Source organism: Heterodontus francisci, chromosome 16 (genome assembly GCF_036365525.1).
Source record: "Heterodontus francisci isolate sHetFra1 chromosome 16, sHetFra1.hap1, whole genome shotgun sequence".
Taxonomy (NCBI): Eukaryota; Metazoa; Chordata; class Chondrichthyes; order Heterodontiformes; family Heterodontidae; genus Heterodontus; species Heterodontus francisci.
This window is the reverse complement of record NC_090386.1, coordinates 13,162,537-13,176,548: the sequence shown is the minus strand read 5'-3', so window position 1 is coordinate 13,176,548 and position 14,012 is coordinate 13,162,537.

Genomic DNA, 14,012 nt, shown 5'->3' with positions numbered 1-14,012 from the left:
TCCCGGAAACAGGGCAGTCAGTTATCCCGGAAACAGGGTGATCAGTGACCCTGGAAACAGGGCAGTCAGTTACCCCGGAAACAGGGCAGTCAGTTACCCTGGAAACAGGGCAGTCAGTTCTCCCGGAAACAGGGCAGTCAGTTATCCCGGAAACAGTGTGATCAGTCACCCTGGAAACTGGGCAGTCAGTTACCCTGTCAACAGGGCACTCAGTTACCCCGGAAACAGGGCAGTCAGTTACCCTGGAAACTGGGCAGTCAGTTACCCTGGAAACAGGGCAGTCAGTTATCCCGGAAACAGGGTGATCAGTTACCCTGGAAACAGGGCAGTCAGTTATCCCGGAAACAGGGCAGTCAGTTATCCCGGAAAAAGGGTGATCAGTTACCCTGGAAACTGGGCAGTCAGTTACCCTGGAAACAGGGCAGTCAGTTACCCGGAAGCAGGGCAGTCAGTTTCCCTGGAAACAGGGCAGTCAGTTACCCCGGAAACTGGTTTGTCAGTTACCCCGGAAACAGGGTGATCAGTTACCCCGGAAACAGGGCAGTCAGTTCCCCTTGAAACAGGGCAGTCAGTTACCCTGGAAACAGGGAAGTCAGTTAACCTGGAAACAGGGCAGTCAGTTATCCTGGAAACAGGGCGGTCAGTTATCCTGGAACCAGGGCGGTCAGTTACCCCGGAAATAGGGAGGTCAGTTATCCCGGAAACAGGGCAGTCAGTTATCCCGGAAACAGGGTGATCAGTTACCCTGGAAACATGGCAGTCAGTTACCCCAGAAACAGGGCAGTCAGTTACCCTGGAAACAGGGCAGTCAGTTATCCCGGAAACAGGGCAGTCAGTTATCCCGGAAAAAGGGTGATCAGTTACCCCGGAAACAGGGCAGTCAGTTATCCCGGAAACAGGGTGATCAGTTACCCTGGAAACAGGGCAGTCAGTTATCCCGGAAAAAGGGTGATCAGTTACCCTGGAAACAGGGCAGTCAGTTAGCATGGAAACAGGGCAGTCAGTTACCCCGGAAACAGGGCAGTCAGTTACCCTGGAAACAGGGCAGTCAGTTATCCAAGAAACAGGGCAGTCAGTTATCCCGGAGACAGGGTGATCAGTTACCCTGGAAACAGGGCAGTCAGTTACCCCGGAAACAGGGCAGTCAGATACCCTGGAAACAGGGCAGTCAGTTATCCCGGACACAGGGCAGTCAGTTCTCCCGGAAACAGGGTGATCTGTAACCCTGGAAACTGGGCAGTCAGTCACCCTGGAAACTGGGCAGTCAGTTACCCTGGAAACAGGGCAGTCAGTTATCCCGGAAACAGGGTGATCAGTTATCCTCGAAACAGGGCGGTCAGTTACCCTGGAAACAGTGCAGTCAGTTATCCTGGAAACAGGGTGTTCAGTTACCCTGGAAACTGGCCAGTCAGTTACCCTGGAAACAGGGCGTTCAGTTACCCTGGAAACAGGGCAGTCAGTTATCCTGGAAACAGGGTGATCAGTTACCCTGGAAACTGGACAGTCAGTTACCCAGGAAACAGGGCAGTCAGTTACCCTGGAAACAGGGCAGTCAGTTATCCCGGAAACATGGCAGTCAGTTATCCCGGAAAAAGGGTGATCGGTTACCCTGGAAACTGGGCAGTCAGTTACCCTGGAAACATGGCAGTCAGTTACCCGGAGGCAGGGCAGTCAGTTACCCTGGAAACAGGGCAGTCAGTTACCCCGGAAACTGGTTAGTCAGTTACCCCGGAAACAGGGTGATCAGTTACCCCGGAAACAGGGCAGTCAGTTCCCCTTGAAACTGGGCAGTCAGTTACCCTGGATACAGGGAAGTCAGTTAACCTGGAAACAGGGCAGTCAGTTATCCTGGAAACAGGGCGGTCAGTTATCCTGGAAACAGGGCGGTCAGTTATCCCGGAAATAGGGAGGTCAGTTATCCCGGAAACAGGGCAGTCAGTTATCCCGGAAACAGGTTGATCAGTTACCCTGGAAACAGGGCAGTCAGTTACCCCAGAAACAGGGCAGTCAGTTACCCTGGAAACAGGGCAGTCAGTTATCCCGGAAACAGGGCATTCAGTTATCCCGGAAACATGGTGATCAGTTACCCCGGAAAAAGGGCAGTCAGTTATCCCGGAAACAGGGTGATCAGTTACCCTGGAAACAGGGGAGTCAGTTATCCCGGAAACAGGGCAGTCAGTTATCCCGGAAAAAGGGTGATCAGTTACCCTGGAAACAGGGCAGTCAGTTAGCATGGAAACAGGGCAGTCAGTTACCCCGGAAACAGGGCAGTCAGTTACCCTGGAAACAGGGCAGTCAGTTATCCAAGAAACAGGGCAGTCAGTTATCCCGGAGACAGGGTGATCAGTTACCCTGGAAACAGGGCAGTCAGTTACCCCGGAAACAGGGCAGTCAGATACCCTGGAAACAGGGCAGTCAGTTATCCCGGACACAGGGCAGTCAGTTCTCCCGGAAACAGGGTGATCTGTAACCCTGGAAACTGGGCAGTCAGTCACCCTGGAAACTGGGCAGTCAGTTACCCTGGAAACAGGGCAGTCAGTTATCCCGGAAACAGGGTGATCAGTTATCCTCGAAACAGGGCGGTCAGTTACCCTGGAAACAGTGCAGTCAGTTACCCTGGAAACAGGGCGTTCAGTTACCCTGGAAACAGGGCAGTCAGTTATCCTGGAAACAGGGTGATCAGTTACCCTGGAAACTGGACAGTCAGTTACCCAGGAAACAGGGCAGTCAGTTACCCTGGAAACAGGGCAGTCAGTTATCCCGGAAACAGGGCAGTCAGTTATCCCGGAAAAAGGGTGATCGGTTACCCTGGAAACAGGGGAGTCAGTTATCCCGGAAACAGGGCAGTCAGTTATCCCGGAAAAAGGGTGATCAGTTACCCTGGAAACAGGGCAGTCAGTTAGCATGGAAACAGGGCAGTCAGTTACCCCGGAAACAGGGCAGTCAGTTACCCTGGAAACAGGGCAGTCAGTTATCCAAGAAACAGGGCAGTCAGTTATCCCGGAGACAGGGTGATCAGATACCCAGGAAACAGGGCAGTCAGTTACCCCGGAAACAGGGCAGTCAGATACCCTGGAAACAGGGCAGTCAGTTATCCCGGAAACAGGGCAGTCAGTTCTCCCGGAAACAGGGTGATCTGTTTCCCTGGAAACTCGCAGTCAGTTTCCCTGGGAACTGGGCAGTCAGTTACCCCGGAAAAAGGGTGATCAGTTATCCTGGAAACAGGGCGGTCAGTTACCCTGGAAACAGTGCAGTCAGTTATCCTGGAAACAGGGTGTTCAGTTACCCTGGAAACAGGGCAGTCAGTTATCCTGGAAACAGGGTGATCAGTTATCCTGGAAACTGGACAGTCAGTTACCCTGGAAACAGGGCAGTCAGTTATCCTGGAAACAGGGCAGTCAGTTATCCTGGACACAGGGTGATCAGTTACCCTGGAAACTGGACAGTCAGTTACCCTGGAAACAAGGCGGTCAGTTACCCTGGAAATAGGGCGGTCAGTTATCCTGGAAACAGGGTGGTCAGTGACCCTGGAAACAGGGTGGTCAGTTACCCCGGAAACAGTGTGATCAGTTATCCTGGAAACAGGGCGGTCTGTTACCCCGAAAACAGGGCAGTCAGTTACCCCGGAAATAGGATGATCAGTTACCCTGGAAAAAGGGCAGTCAGTTAGCCTGGAAACAGGGCAGTCAGTTACCCTGGAAACAGGGCAGTCAGTTATGCCGGAAACAGGGCAGTCAGTTATCCCGGAAACAGGGTGATCAGTTACCCTGGAAACAGGGCAGTCAGTTACCCCGGAAACAGGGCAGTCAGTTACCCTGGAAACAGGGCAGTCAGTTATCCCGGAAACAGTGTGATCAGTTACCCTGGAAACTGGGCAGTCAGTTACCCTGGAAACAGGGCGGTCAGTTGCCCCTGAAATAGGGCAGTCAGTTATCCTGGAAACAGGGTGATCAGTTACCCTGGAAACTGGACAGTCAGTTACCCTGGAAACAGGGCAGTCAGTTACCCTGGAAACAGGGCAGTCAGTTATCCCGGAAACAGGGCAGTCAGTTATCCCGGAAAAAGGGTGATCAGTTACCCTGGAAACTGGGCAGTCAGTTACCCTGGAAGCAGGGTAGTCAGTTAATCGAAGGCAGGGCAGTCAGTTACCCCGGAAACAGGGCACTCAGTGACCCCAGAAACAGGGTGATCAGTTACCCTGGAAACTGGGCAGTCAGTTACCCGGGAAACAGGTCAGTCAGTTACCCCGGAGGCAGGGCAGTCAGTTACCCAGGAAACAGGGCAGTCAGTCACCCTGGAAACAGGGGAGTCAGTTACCCCGGAAACTAGGTGATCTGTTACCCCGGAAACAGGGCAGTCAGTTCCCCTGGAAACAGGGCAGTCAGTTAACCTGGAAACAGGGCAGTCAGTTAACCTGGAAATAGGTAGGTCAGTTATCATGGAAACAGGGCGGTCAGTAACCCCGGAAACAGGGAGATCAGTTACCCCGGAAACAGGGCAGTCGGTTACCCTGGAAACAGGGGAGTCAGTTATCCTGGAAACAGGGTGGTCAGTGACCCTGGAAACAGGGTGGTCAGTTACCCCGGAAACAGGGTGATCAGTTATCCTGGAAACAGGGCGGTCAGTTACCCCGGAAACAGGGCAGTCAGTTACCCCGGAAACAGGGTGATCAGTTATCCTGGAAACAGGGCAGTCAGTTAGCCTGGAAACAGGGCAGTCAGTTACCCCGGAAACAGGGCAGTCAGTTACCCTGGAAACAGGGCAGTCAGTTCTCTTGGAAACAGGGCAGTCAGTTATCCCGGAAACAGGGTGATCTGTTACCCTGGAAACAGGTTATTCAGTTACTCGGGAAACTGGGCAGTCAGTTACCCTGGAAACAGGGCAGTCAGTTATCCCGGAAACAGGGTTATCAGTTACCCTGGAAACAGGGCAGTCAGTTACCCCGGAAATAGGGAGGTCAGTTATCCCGGAAACAGGGCAGTCAGTTATCCCGGAAACAGGGTTATCAGTTACCCTGGAACCAGGGCGGTCAGTTACCCCGGAAATAGGGAGGTCAGTTATCCCGGAAACAGGGCAGTCAGTTATCCCGGAAACAGGGTGATCAGTTACCCTGGAAACATGGCAGTCAGTTACCCCAGAAACAGGGCAGTCAGTTACCCTGGAAACAGGGCAGTCAGTTATCCCGGAAACAGGGCAGTCAGTTATCCCGGAAAAAGGGTGATCAGTTACCCCGGAAACAGGGCAGTCAGTTATCCCGGAAACAGGGTGATCAGTTACCCTGGAAACAGGGGAGTCAGTTATCCCGGAAACAGGGCAGTCAGTTATCCCGGAAAAAGGGTGATCAGTTACCTTGGAAACAGGGCAGTCAGTTAGCATGGAAACAGGGCAGTCAGTTACCCCGGAAACAGGGCAGTCAGTTACCCTGGAAACAGGGCAGTCAGTTATCCAAGAAACAGGGCAGTCAGTTATCCCGGAGACAGGGTGATCAGATACCCTGGAAACAGGGCAGTCAGTTATCCCGGACACAGGGCAGTCAGTTCTCCCGGAAACAGGGTGATCTGTAACCCTGGAAACTGGGCAGTCAGTCACCCTGGAAACTGGGCAGTCAGTTACCCTGGAAACAGGGCAGTCAGTTATCCCGGAAACAGGGTGATCAGTTATCCTCGAAACAGGGCGGTCAGTTACCCTGGAAACAGTGCAGTCAGTTATCCTGGAAACAGGGTGTTCAGTTACCCTGGAAACTGGGCAGTCAGTTACCCTGGAAACAGGGCGTTCAGTTACCCTGGAAATAGGGCAGTCAGTTATCCTGGAAACAGGATGATCAGTTACCCTGGAAACTGGACAGTCAGTTACCCTGGAAACAGGGCAGTCAGTTACCCTGGAAACAGGGCAGTCAGTTATCCCGGAAACAGGGCAGTCAGTTATCCCGGAAAAAGGGTGATCGGTTACCCTGGAAACTGGGCAGTCTGTTACCCTGGAAACATGGCAGTCAGTTACCCGGAGGCAGGGCAGTCAGTTACCCTGGAAACAGGGCAGTCAGTTACCCCGGAAACTGGTTAGTCAGTTACCCCGGAAACAGGGTGATCAGTTACCCCGGAAACAGGGCAGTCAGTTCCCCTTGAAACTGGGCAGTCAGTTACCCTGGAAACAGGGAAGTCAGTTAACCTGGAAACAGGGCAGTCAGTTATCCTGGAAACAGGGCGGTCAGTTATCCTGGAAACAGGGCGGTCAGTTATCCCGGAAATAGGGAGGTCAGTTATCCCGGAAACAGGGCAGTCAGTTATCCCGGAAACAGGGTGTTCAGTTACCCTGGAAACAGGGCAGTCAGTTACCCCAGAAACAGGGCAGTCAGTTATGCCGGAAACAGGGCAGTCAGTTATCCCGGAAACAGGGCATTCAGTTATCCCGGAAACATGGTGATCAGTTACCCCGGAAAAAGGGCAGTCAGTTATCCCGGAAACAGGGTGATCAGTTACCCTGGAAACAGGGGAGTCAGTTATCCCGGAAACAGGGCAGTCAGTTATCCCGGAAAAAGGGTGATCAGTTACCCTGGAAACAGGGCAGTCAGTTAGCATGGAAACAGGGCAGTCAGTTACCCCGGAAACAGGGCAGTCAGTTACACTGGAAACAGGGCAGTCAGTTATCCAAGAAACAGGGCAGTCAGTTATCCCGGAGACAGGGTGATCAGTTACCCAGGAAACAGGGCAGTCAGTTACCCCGGAAACAGGGCAGTCAGATACCCTGGAAACAGGGCAGTCATTTATCCCGGAAACAGGGCAGTCAGTTATCCCGGAAACAGGGTGATCAGTTATCCTCGAAACAGGGCGGTCAGTTACCCTGGAAACAGTGCAGTCAGTTATCCTGGAAACAGGGTGATCAGTTATCCTGGAAACTGGACAGTCAGTTACCCTGGAAACAGGGCAGTCAGTTATCCTGGAAACAGGGCAGTCAGTTATCCTGGAAACAGGGCGGTCAGTTACCCCGGAAACAGGGAGATTACTTACCCCGGAAAAAGGGCGGTCATTTACCCTGGAAACAGGGCAGTCAGTTACCCTGGAAACAGGGCAGTCAGTTAACCTGGAAACAGTGCAGTCAGTTATCCTGGACACAGGGTGATCAGTTACCCTGGAAACTGGCCAGTCAGTTACCCTGGAAACAGGGCGGTCAGTTACCCTGGAAATAGGGCGGTCAGTTATCCTGGAAACAGGGTGGTCAGTGACCCTGCAAACAGGGTGGTCAGTTACCCCGGAAACAGTGTGATCAGTTATCCTGGAAACAGGGCGGTCTGTTACCCCGAAAACAGGGCAGTCAGTTACCCCGGAAATAGGATGATCAGTTACCCTGGAAAAAGGGCAGTCAGTTAGCCTGGAAACAGGGCAGTCAGTTACCCTGGAAACAGGGCAGTCAGTTATGCCGGAAACAGGGCAGTCAGTTATCCCGGAAACAGGGTGATCAGTTACCCTGGAAACAGGGCAGTCAGTTACCCCGGAAACAGGGCAGTCAGTTACCCTGGAAACAGGGCAGTCAGTTATCCCGGAAACAGTGTGATCAGTTACCCTGGAAACTGGGCAGTCAGTTACCCTGGAAACAGGGCGGTCAGTTGCCCCGGAAATAGGGCAGTCAGTTATCCTGGAAACAGGGTGATCAGTTACCCTGGAAACTGGACAGTCAGTTACCCTGGAAACAGGGCAGTCAGTTACCCTGGAAACAGGGCAGTCAGTTATCCCGGAAACAGGGCAGTCAGTTATCCAAGAAACAGGGCAGTCAGTTATCCCGGAGACAGGGTGATCAGTTACCCAGGAAACAGGGCAGTCAGTTACCCCGGAAACAGGGCAGTCAGATACCCTGGAAACAGGGCAGTCAGTTATCCCGGAAACAGGGCAGTCAGTTCTCCCGGAAACAGGGTGATCTGTTTCCCTGGAAACTCGCAGTCAGTTACCCTGGGAACTGGGCAGTCAGTTACCCAGGATACAGGGCAGTCAGTTATCCCGGAAACAAAGTGATCAGTTATCCTGGAAACAGGGCTGTCAGTTACCCTGGAAACAGTGCAGTCAGTTATCCTGGAAACAGGGTGTTCAGTTACCCTGGAAACAGGGCAGTCAGTTATCCTGGAAACAGGGTGATCAGTTATCCTGGAAACTGGACAGTCAGTTACCCTGGAAACAGGGCAGTCAGTTATCCTGGAAACAGGGCTGTCAGTTATCCAGGAAACAGGGCGGTCAGTTACCCCGGAAACAGGGAGATCACTTACCCCGGAAAAAGGGCGGTCATTTACCCTGGAAACAGGGCAGTCAGTTACCCTGGAAACAGGGCAGTCAGTTAACCTGGAAACAGGGCAGTCAGTTATCCTGGACACAGGGTGATCAGTTACCCTGGAAACTGGGCGGTCAGTTACCCTGGAAATAGGGCGGTCAGTTATCCTGGAAACAGGGTGGTCAGTGACCCTGGAAACAGGGTGGTCAGTTACCCCGGAAACAGTGTGATCAGTTATCCTGGAAACAGGGCGGTCTGTTACCCCGAAAACAGGGCAGTCAGTTACCCCGGAAATGGGATGATCAGTTACCCTGGAAAAAGGGCAGTCAGTTAGCCTGGAAACAGGGCAGTCAGTTACCCTGGAAACAGGGCAGTCAGTTATGCCGGAAACAGGGCAGTCAGTTATCCCGGAAACAGGGTGATCAGTTACCCTGGAAACATGGCAGTCAGTTACCCCGGAAACAGGGCAGTCAGTTACCCTGGAAACAGGGCAGTCAGTTATCCCGGAAACAGTGTGATCAGTTACCCTGGAAACTGGGCAGTCAGTTACCCTGGAAACAGGGCGGTCAGTTGCCCCGGAAATAGGGCAGTCAGTTATCCTGGAAACAGGGTGATCAGTTACCCTGGAAACTGGACAGTCAGTTACCCTGGAAACAGGGCAGTCAGTTACCCTGGAAACAGGGCAGTCAGTTATCCCGGAAACAGGGCAGTCAGTTATCCCGGAAAAAGGGTGATCAGTTACCCTGGAAACTGGGCAGTCAGTTACCCTGGAAGCAGGGTAGTCAGTTAATCGAAGGCAGGGCAGTCAGTTACCCCGGAAACAGGGCACTCAGTGACCCCAGAAACAGGGTGATCAGTTACCCTGGAAACTGGGCAGTCAGTTACCCGGGAAACAGGTCAGTCAGTTACCCCGGAAGCAGGGCAGTCAGTTACCCAGGAAACAGGGCAGTCAGTCACCCTGGAAACAGGGGAGTCAGTTACCCCGGAAACAGGGTGATCTGTTACCCCGGAAACAGGGCAGTCAGTTCCCCTGGAAACAGGGCAGTCAGTTAACCTGGAAACAGGGCAGTCAGTTAACCTGGAAATAGGTAGGTCAGTTATCATGGAAACAGGGCGGTCAGTAACCCCGGAAACAGGGAGATCAGTTACCCCGGAAACAGGGCAGTCGGTTACCCTGGAAACAGGGGAGTCAGTTATCCTGGAAACAGGGTGGTCAGTGACCCTGGAAACAGGGTGGTCAGTTACCCAGGAAACAGGGTGATCAGTTATCCTGGAAACAGGGCGGTCAGTTACCCCGGAAACAGGGCAGTCAGTTACCCCGGAAACAGGGTGATCAGTTATCCTGGAAACAGGGCAGTCAGTTAGCCTGGAAACAGGGCAGTCAGTTACCCCGGAAACAGGGCAGTCAGTTACCCTGGAAACAGGGCAGTCAGTTATCTTGGAAACAGGGCAGTCAGTTATCCCGGAAACAGGGTGATCTGTTACCCTGGAAACAGGTTATTCAGTTACTCGGGAAACTGGGCAGTCAGTTACCCTGGAAACAGGGCAGTCAGTTATCCCGGAAACAGGGCAGTCAGTTACCCTGGAAACAGGGTGATAATTTACCCTGGAAACTGGGCAGTCAGTTACCCTGGAAACAGGGCAGTCAATTATCCTGGAAACAGGGTGATCAGTTACACTGGAAGGTGGGCAGTCAGTTACCCCGGAAACAGGGCAGTTAGTTACCCTGGAAACTGGGCAGTCAGTTCCCCCGGAAACAGGGCGGTCAGTAGCCCTGGAAACAGAGCAGTCAGTTACCCCGGAAACATGGTGATCCGTTGCACTGGAAACAGGGAGATCAGTTACCCTGGAAACATGGCAGTCAGTTACCCCGGAAACAGGGCAGTCAGTTACCCGGAAACAGGGAGATCAGTTACCCCGGAAACAGGGAGATCAGTTACCCTGGAAACAGGGCTTTCAGTTATCCTGGAAACAGGGTGGTCAGTGACCCTGGAAACAGGGCGGTCAGTTACCCCGGAAACAGGGCAGTCAGTTACCCCGGAAACAGGGTGATCAGTTATCCTGGAAACAGGGCAGTAAGTTAGCTTGGAAACAGGGCAGTCAGTTACCCCGGAAACAGGCTACGTCAGTTACCCTGGAAACAGGGCGGTCAGTTATCCCGGAAACAGGGCAGTTAGTTACCCTGGAAACTGGACAGTCAGTTACCCTGGAAACTGGGCAGTCAGTTCCCCCGGAAACAGGGCGGTCAGTTGCCCTGGAAACAGAGCAGTCAGTTACCCCGGAAACATGGTGATCCGTTGCACTGGAAACAGGGAGATCAGTTACCCTGGAAACATGGCAGTCAGTTACCCCGGAAACAGGGCAGTCAGTTACCCCGGAAACAGGGAGATCAGTTACCCTGGAAACAGGGCTTTCAGTTATCCTGGAAACAGGGTGGTCAGTGACCCTGGAAACAGGGCGGTCAGTTACCCCGGAAACAGGGCAGTCAGTTACCCCGGAAACATGGTGATCCGTTGCACTGGAAACAGGGAGATCAGTTACCCTGGAAACATGGCAGTCAGTTACCCCGGAAACAGGGCAGTCAGTTACCCCGGAAACAGGGAGATCAGTTACCCTGGAAACTGGGCAGTCAGTTACCCTGGAAGCAGGGTAGTCAGTTAATCGAAGGCAGGGCAGTCAGTTACCCCGGAAACAGGGCACTCAGTGACCCCAGAAACAGGGTGATCAGTTACCCTGGAAACTGGGCAGTCAGTTACCCGGGAAACAGGTCAGTCAGTTACCCCGGAAGCAGGGCAGTCAGTTACCCAGGAAACAGGGCAGTCAGTCACCCTGGAAACAGGGGAGTCAGTTACCCCGGAAACAGGGTGATCTGTTACCCCGGAAACAGGGCAGTCAGTTCCCCTGGAAACAGGGCAGTCAGTTAACCTGGAAACAGGGCAGTCAGTTAACCTGGAAATAGGTAGGTCAGTTATCATGGAAACAGGGCGGTCAGTAACCCCGGAAACAGGGAGATCAGTTACCCCGGAAACAGGGCAGTCGGTTACCCTGGAAACAGGGGAGTCAGTTATCCTGGAAACAGGGTGGTCAGTGACCCTGGAAACAGGGTGGTCAGTTACCCAGGAAACAGGGTGATCAGTTATCCTGGAAACAGGGCGGTCAGTTACCCCGGAAACAGGGCAGTCAGTTACCCCGGAAACAGGGTGATCAGTTATCCTGGAAACAGGGCAGTCAGTTAGCCTGGAAACAGGGCAGTCAGTTACCCCGGAAACAGGGCAGTCAGTTACCCTGGAAACAGGGCAGTCAGTTATCTTGGAAACAGGGCAGTCAGTTATCCCGGAAACAGGGTGATCTGTTACCCTGGAAACAGGTTATTCAGTTACTCGGGAAACTGGGCAGTCAGTTACCCTGGAAACAGGGCAGTCAGTTATCCCGGAAACAGGGCAGTCAGTTACCCTGGAAACAGGGTGATAATTTACCCTGGAAACTGGGCAGTCAGTTACCCTGGAAACAGGGCAGTCAATTATCCTGGAAACAGGGTGATCAGTTACACTGGAAGGTGGGCAGTCAGTTACCCCGGAAACAGGGCAGTTAGTTACCCTGGAAACTGGGCAGTCAGTTCCCCCGGAAACAGGGCGGTCAGTAGCCCTGGAAACAGAGCAGTCAGTTACCCCGGAAACATGGTGATCCGTTGCACTGGAAACAGGGAGATCAGTTACCCTGGAAACATGGCAGTCAGTTACCCCGGAAACAGGGCAGTCAGTTACCCGGAAACAGGGAGATCAGTTACCCCGGAAACAGGGAGATCAGTTACCCTGGAAACAGGGCTTTCAGTTATCCTGGAAACAGGGTGGTCAGTGACCCTGGAAACAGGGCGGTCAGTTACCCCGGAAACAGGGCAGTCAGTTACCCCGGAAACAGGGTGATCAGTTATCCTGGAAACAGGGCAGTAAGTTAGCTTGGAAACAGGGCAGTCAGTTACCCCGGAAACAGGCTACGTCAGTTACCCTGGAAACAGGGCGGTCAGTTATCCCGGAAACAGGGCAGTTAGTTACCCTGGAAACTGGACAGTCAGTTACCCTGGAAACTGGGCAGTCAGTTCCCCCGGAAACAGGGCGGTCAGTTGCCCTGGAAACAGAGCAGTCAGTTACCCCGGAAACATGGTGATCCGTTGCACTGGAAACAGGGAGATCAGTTACCCTGGAAACATGGCAGTCAGTTACCCCGGAAACAGGGCAGTCAGTTACCCCGGAAACAGGGAGATCAGTTACCCTGGAAACAGGGCTTTCAGTTATCCTGGAAACAGGGTGGTCAGTGACCCTGGAAACAGGGCGGTCAGTTACCCCGGAAACAGGGCAGTCAGTTACCCCGGAAACAGGGTGATCAGTTATCCTGGAAACAGGGCAGTCAGTTAGCTTGGAAACAGGGCAGTCAGTTACCCCGGAAACAGGCTAAGTCAGTTACCCTGGAAACAGGGCGGTCAGTTATCCCGGAAACAGGGCAGTCAGTTATCCCGGAAACAGGGTGATCAGTTACCCTGGAAACTGGGCAGTCAGTTACCCTGGAAACAGGGCAGTCATTTACCCGGAAGCAGGGCAGTCAGTTACCCTGGAAACAGGGCAGTCAGTTACCCCGGAAACTGGTTTGTCAGTTACCCCGGAAACAGGGTGATCAGTTACCCCGGAAACAGGGCAGTCAGTTCCCCTTGAAACAGGGCAGTCAGTTACCCTGGAAACAGGGAAGTCAGTTAACCTGGAAACAGGGCAGTCAGTTATCCTGGAAACAGGGCGGTCAGTTTTCCCGGAAACAGGGTGATCAGTTACCCTGGAAACAGGGGAGTCAGTTATCCCGGAAACAGGGCAGTCAGTTATCCCGGAAAAAGGGTGATCAGTTACCCTGGAAACAGGGCAGTCAGTTAGCATGGAAACAGGGCAGTCAGTTACCCCGGAAACAGGGCAGTCAGTTACCCTGGAAACAGGGCAGTCAGTTATCCAAGAAACAGGGCGGTCAGTTATCCCGGAGACAGGGTGATCAGTTACCCTGGAAACAGGGCAGTCAGTTACCCTGGAAACAGGGCAGTCAGATATCCCGGACACAGGGCAGTCAGTTCTCCCGGAAACAGGGTGATCTGTAACCCTGGAAACTTGGCAGTCATTTACCCTGGAAACTGGGCAGTCAGTTACCCTGGAAACAGGGCAGTCAGTTATCCCGGAAACAGGGTGATCAGTTTCCCCGGAAACAGGGCAGTCAGTTATCCCGGAAACAGGGCAGTCAGTTACCCTGGAAACAGGGTGATAATTTACCCTGGAAACTGGGCAGTCAGTTACCCTGGAAACAGGGCAGTCAATTATCCTGGAAACAGGGTGATCAGTTACACTGGAAGGTGGGCTGTCAGTTACCCTGGAAACAGGGCAGTCAGTTACCCTGGAAACTGGGCAGTCAGTTACCCCGGAAACAGGGCAGTTAGTTACACTGGAAACTGGACAGTCAGTTACCCTGGAAACTGGGCAGTCAGTTCCCCCGGAAACAGGGCGGTCAGTTGCCCTGGAAACAGAGCAGTCAGTTACCCCGGAAACATGGTGATCCGTTGCACTGGAAACAGGGAGATCAGTTACCCTGGAAACATGGCAGTCAGTTACCCCGGAAACAGGGCAGTCAGTTACCCGGAAACAGGGAGATCAGTTACCCCGGAAACAGGGAGATCAGTTACCCTGGAAACAGGGCTTTCAGTTATCCTGGAAACAGGGTGGTCAGTGACCCTG